We start from the raw sequence: 5,651 nt of genomic DNA on the forward strand, positions 1-5,651 counted from the left end.
CTCATATATAATCGAAGTTTAGTGTTAAGGGAGTGTCTTGCGAGTATTTTGTGAACGTGAGCTTCTCTTTTATCATAAACATTTTGACGCGTGTGCAGCAGGTTCATATTTTGACAAGAGGCATGATGCACATGGTTTACATAACGCACAGAACACATATTTTGAAATGACGAGCAACACACGACACTCCAAACACATATTTTGAATTCGCGCCCCTCTTACTTTAATAATACGTGCATAGTTAAATCTGTTTGTCCAATCCATTTTTCAAATACAAAATATTCCCAAACTCACAATTTGCGCCCGATAGCCATCACAACTTCTTCTGCCTCTCTCGCTGCTACAACTGCTTGGTTGCTGCATTGCATTCACTTGCTGTGACACTAGCACACGAAAATATAGAAAATCTGAGCTTTGGTGTAAATGCGTAGATGGATGTTACATCAAGGAATAAGGACGCAACATATAGGTACCTCATAACGATATTTTATGTGTGGCATTGATGCATAGAATTGTTAGAAATTTCGAATATCGATGTATTGTTACACCCCTATTAATTACAATATCATCCACTTACATTATTTTATTAATTATTATAAGTCAAATACATTAATATGAATTGAGTGTATTGGGTTTTAGCAATTAAAAATAAATAATTTAATATTAATTTGCAACAAGTGACCAGAGTTGGGCTGGTTACTCAAAAAATGTTTATACTAGATGCCCTTTTTAAAAGTAATATGATTACTTTACTCATTACTCCCAACCAGCAGTAATTAGTTACGCTACACTTTCCATTAGTTCACATTCATTCCATTAAACCCCCAGAAAATGGTAATTTCATAATTTTGCAGTCTATGAATCCATGAAAGTTACAGATAAATGAAGAGTACAACTAGATCAAACTATTTATTAAAAAAAACTTCTGTATTTGAAAAAACTAAACATATATACTAAAATATATAGGTGAAACCAAACAAACATGTTGGCAGAATGAAAATAAGCAGGCTTAATGCGTTGGTGACGTGACTAAAAGTAATTAAAAGTAGTTTCTAGTAATTAGTTACACTTCTAGTTTCCGAGGAAAGTAATATTATTACAGTAATTAGTTACTGTCCAACACTGCAAAGCCCTTTTCACACAGAGATTCCGTAAAATACACGGGACAGTTATCCTGGATTTTTCCGGAATAGTTAGAGTTTTTGTTCATTCACACTGCCAAGATTACACGGCATCTGATGGTCCCAGAAAGACACGTGACCTGTTGAAAGTCCCGCCCTCTCTTCTATGCAGCGTCTGAAGTTTGCATATTTTTTTCTTATTTCTCTCTCCAGAAACAACTCGCGTGCATTTTTGTTTATGATAAGACTACAAAGGAGCGCGTGAACGCACAGTTCTATGCTGGTGAATGATCTCAGCTTCAGAGTGGATATTTGACGAGCTCCCTGATTTCTGCTTTGATACAGTTTTCAGACATTTCTCATCGTGATTGTTTATATGCATTTAAAACCCGCATTTTGAGGAGCTGGACGATATATCTTGTTGGGATGACATGCGGGTATTTTCGTTTATTATAGCTCAAATGAGCATGTGACGCGATATTCTTTTATGCTGCTGAATGATCTCCGTTTCAACGCAGTAAGTAACCAGCTAACTTACCTGATATCTTCTTCAGTCCAGTTTGCTGACATTTCTCGTAGTGAATGTTGTAAATCCCTCATTTTAAAGAGTTGAACCAACTTCATGTTGCCATGACACGTGCGTCCTCACTACGGCACGTGCGTCATTGTTTACATGTCTCATTTATCATTTCCTGATAACTGCTTAAATCTAGTTTGCACCATTTCTCATGGTGAATGTTTATATGCACGTTATCTCTCGTTGTAAGGAGCTGAACCATAACTTGTGTTGTGATGATGACGCGCGTCCTCTCTTTGACACGCCATTACGGCATTCTTGCGGCTTTCTGTTCATACAGAGGGTTACCCGCGTATCTTACTAGGTCCTCTTTCCGGCAACGATCCCAGAAGATTAACGGAACAAGTTTTTGTTCACACAGACGCTTGTCTGGCAATTTTACGGGTATTTTCTGGGACCAGAGGTCTGTGTGAATGGGGTTCAAGTGACTTACAGTGCATTCAAGCTACACTGTAAAAAAATCCCGTAGAAATTACAATGTAATTGCAGCTGGGTTGCCGGTAATTTACCGTAGATTTAAATTTATGTTATTTACTGGGAAGAGTTTGTTCAAAGTTAAATAAATTTTAAATATTAACAAGTCTTTATCTTTACAGAATAAAACTATACAATAACAGCCTCATGCAAAGCATTCTGGGAACCAGAAATCATCATCAACCTTTTTCTGGGTTTTGCTTCAGATTTTGTTTCCCAGAATGTTTGCCTTGATGCTGTTTTTTAGTTTACACTGTAAAGACAAAGACTTGTAAATGTTAAATGTTCATTTAATTTTGAACAAAATGTTGCCAGTAAATAACATTTAAATCTACGGTAAATTACCGGCAACCCAGCTGCAATTTCTACAGATTTTTTTACACTGTAGGCATTTTATCAGTATTTGTGTTCCCTGTGACCTTTTGTGTTGCTAATGCGATACTCTCAGTTGAGCAAAAGTAATACATAAATGATCTGTTTGTAGTTTAAATCCTCTGAAAAGCCAATGCAGTCTCATTGCAATTTGTATGTATTTTACATTTTGGCTAATTTGTACAACCACCTTCGTACTTTTGTACGATTTGCTTTCGCTCTTGTGACATTGGTGTTGGGGGGCATGGTTTCATGATTTATGATTATCTTAAGTTTTTGTACGATTCACTGCATATGCATTCATACGAATTAGCCAACTTGTAAAATATGTACGTAGTGAGATCAGGCTGAAAAAACACTTTTAAAACTACACCTTAAAAATCTTTACTGCATTAATTTTTGTTGAATCAACTCAGATTTACAAGTCATTTCAATTTACTATTATTTATGTTGACTGGAGATGAATTGCTACAAGTTATTAAATGAGTGGAATTTTTAAACTATATTTTATAAGTTATAACAACTTAACAACTCATTCAACAAAAAAACATCTGACCATCTTTATTGAGAAGCCCCTGTCTGCAGCCTGCAGATTTGGGCGGGTATGCACCTGGGACGGTGCTGCATGTGCAGGCCCGCCCACACTGCTTCTCATTGGTTAGTGGCGTGAAGTCATGACGTCGATTATAGCAAGTTTTCATTTCCGATGGTTATCGCTGCATGGTGAGTACAAACTCCTGTTTTTGTTCTATTTTATTTACAATTTTTAATTTTGAAGTGGCGTTTAGTGTGATGTTAAAATAACTAGGACCGCGCGTGTGTGTGCGCGTGCGTGTGCGCGCGTGCGGTTTGGTGAGATTATGATTAAAACAAAGCAAAACTGAACCAAAAGAAGAAATATAGGATTTAAGAGTTAATAGTAACAACAACAAAGTTATATTCTAGGACTTTTTTCTATGAATACATTTTTAAATGTAAACTATTTTGATATGTTATTGATAAGTATACATTTATTTATTGATCAGGAAACCAATTCAGTATTCACTGAGCTTTCTGACAGCAGGGACCTTTGATTTTACAGAGGTTAGTGAAATAGCCTATACAATAGAAACCCCCCATATAATTAAAAGTAAAATAACTCAGTATTAATTTTTAACTTAGCCTGTCATACATCAGTGTCTGCTGCTTTTGGAGAATTACCCCTTTGATGTTTGTTTGTTTTCTTCTTTTTTTTATACATACTGTTCATTGAAGCTTCAATTACCAAATGCTTACATTTAGCATTTTAAAATAAATGTTTTTAACTATAGATAAATTCATTACATGTATCAATCTAAACAAGTGGATTTCAATTATGGTCCTAAGGGATGTCAATAAGAACAAACTGTTTTTATGAGACTTTATATTTTAAACTTTTGAAGGTCAGAGATGCTGAAAGAGCAACTCCAGTAAAAGAGGAGCATAGAGAGCAGGTGTTGGTTCCCATTTCAAATCTTGAACCTAAATAACGGGTTTGAAAATGATGCTACTCTTGTTCTTACTCTCCAATTTAGAGGTGATGAAATCCCCCGGCCTGTGGATTATTTGACCAAGGTGAGTGCATTATAAACTCCTGTCAATTTTTCAGTTACACTTTTAATAAGTTGTATGTAAAGTTACATTTTGGACTGACTGTTTGCTACTTTAAACAGATGCCACCTGACCTTACATCCTCTGGCAGATCCTGATGGGAGTCGTTACAAAGAGGACAATATGGCTTTATGGTGACTTTCACTGACATGCAAGGTTTTCAGAGACGTTTTCAGCAAGCCCAAGTTCAGAGAAAAGGTCCCCTTTGTATGTCCAAACAGTAATTTTTTTAAATCTAAATTGTGAGTACTTTAAAAGATACTTGAGAAAGTCTGTCTGTCTGTCTGTCCATCTATTTCTGTTTGTTTGTTTGTGCAATCTATCTATCTGTCTGTTCTTCCTATCCATCTGTCTGTCTATCTATCTCTACCTATCTGTCATGTCTATCCGTCCATCTGTCTGTTTGTCTGTGTCTGATAGACTGTATTGCCTTCAAAACTTTCAGCTTGAAAACTACTTTGCTGCAAATTGAAATTCTCCAAACTTCTATTTCAAACTTTTAGGATAGGCTTTCTCAAGTCAAATTTAAGCTTGTGTTGCTTGTGTTAACAAACTTTTTTAACTGGTTTATGTTGTTCATAAACAAAAAGTGAGTCTCTTAGGTACTTTAAAGACAAAGCCAATAACACTCAAGTATATTTTGTCTAACATTTTCCTGTATTATGTGTAACATATACATAAAAAAAATTCCTTGCATGACTCTTTACTATGTTTATGCCTACCTGTATTCCAATTGCCAATTTCTTCAAAATGATTCATTATTGTTTGTTCTGTATTTTATCTAAATTAGGTGTTGTGAACTGGAGTGCATTTTCCAGACAATATGGGCAAGAGCTCCGGGTGCCTTACTCGTTGACTTTGAAATATACAAGGACTGCCCACCTGGATATGTAGGTGATGGCAGAAGGGGAGTCCTGAATGGGTTTTATTCCGACAAGGAGGTTCAGGGCTATTGCTCATTTGATTGTTTTTTCAATGATGGAGGGGAACTTCAGGCTGTGTAGATTGTGTCTGTACGGTTAATGTACGTGATTATCTGTATGTGTGTATTATGTCTTTTAAACAATTATTTTTGTTTTGAAATAAAAGTTATCACTGGTATGGGTTTGGTGTTTTTGAGTGGCATGCATACTATGGGATACAGAGATTGCCAATGTACTGTATGTAGTTTAACTTCTTTATAGGCATAAATGTTTAGTAATAGCCTATATTAAGCACAAAAATAAACAAGAACTATTAGAGGAGTGATTAAAATACGAAATATATAAGGTGCCATTAATGTTTACGGTAATTTTGTAATTACACAATTAAGTGCAACATAATGTGAAAAACGTTTAAAATCTACACAGATATTACACAATACTCTGAAATTCCTTAAAAGTTCACATTAGATCAGGCATAATTGAAACTATATGCTCTACTCCATTATTACTTTATACTTTTCTTTAATAATAAATCGTTTTATTAAAGTATTATTT

General features: G+C 35.1%; 1 long non-coding RNA gene across 3 annotated transcripts; it reads left to right on the forward strand.

Moving 5' to 3' along the window:
* Positions 1–3,223: 3,223 nt before the first annotated feature.
* Positions 3,224–5,274, forward strand: LOC135772941 (uncharacterized). 3 transcript variants are annotated; one of them, XR_010543306.1, is made up of 4 exons: positions 3,224–3,267; positions 4,098–4,137; positions 4,236–4,393; positions 4,964–5,274. It is a non-coding gene; the product is annotated as an uncharacterized lncRNA (long non-coding RNA). The 3 variants fall into 3 exon arrangements; XR_010543307.2 differs by lacking the exon at positions 3,224–3,267 and adding an exon at positions 3,281–3,627; XR_012335491.1 differs by lacking the exon at positions 3,224–3,267 and having other exon boundaries at positions 3,903–4,137.
* The last annotated feature ends 377 nt before the right edge of the window (positions 5,275–5,651 follow it).

Source organism: Paramisgurnus dabryanus, chromosome 19, assembly GCF_030506205.2.
Source record: "Paramisgurnus dabryanus chromosome 19, PD_genome_1.1, whole genome shotgun sequence".
In the NCBI taxonomy this organism is placed as follows: domain Eukaryota; kingdom Metazoa; phylum Chordata; class Actinopteri; order Cypriniformes; family Cobitidae; genus Paramisgurnus; species Paramisgurnus dabryanus.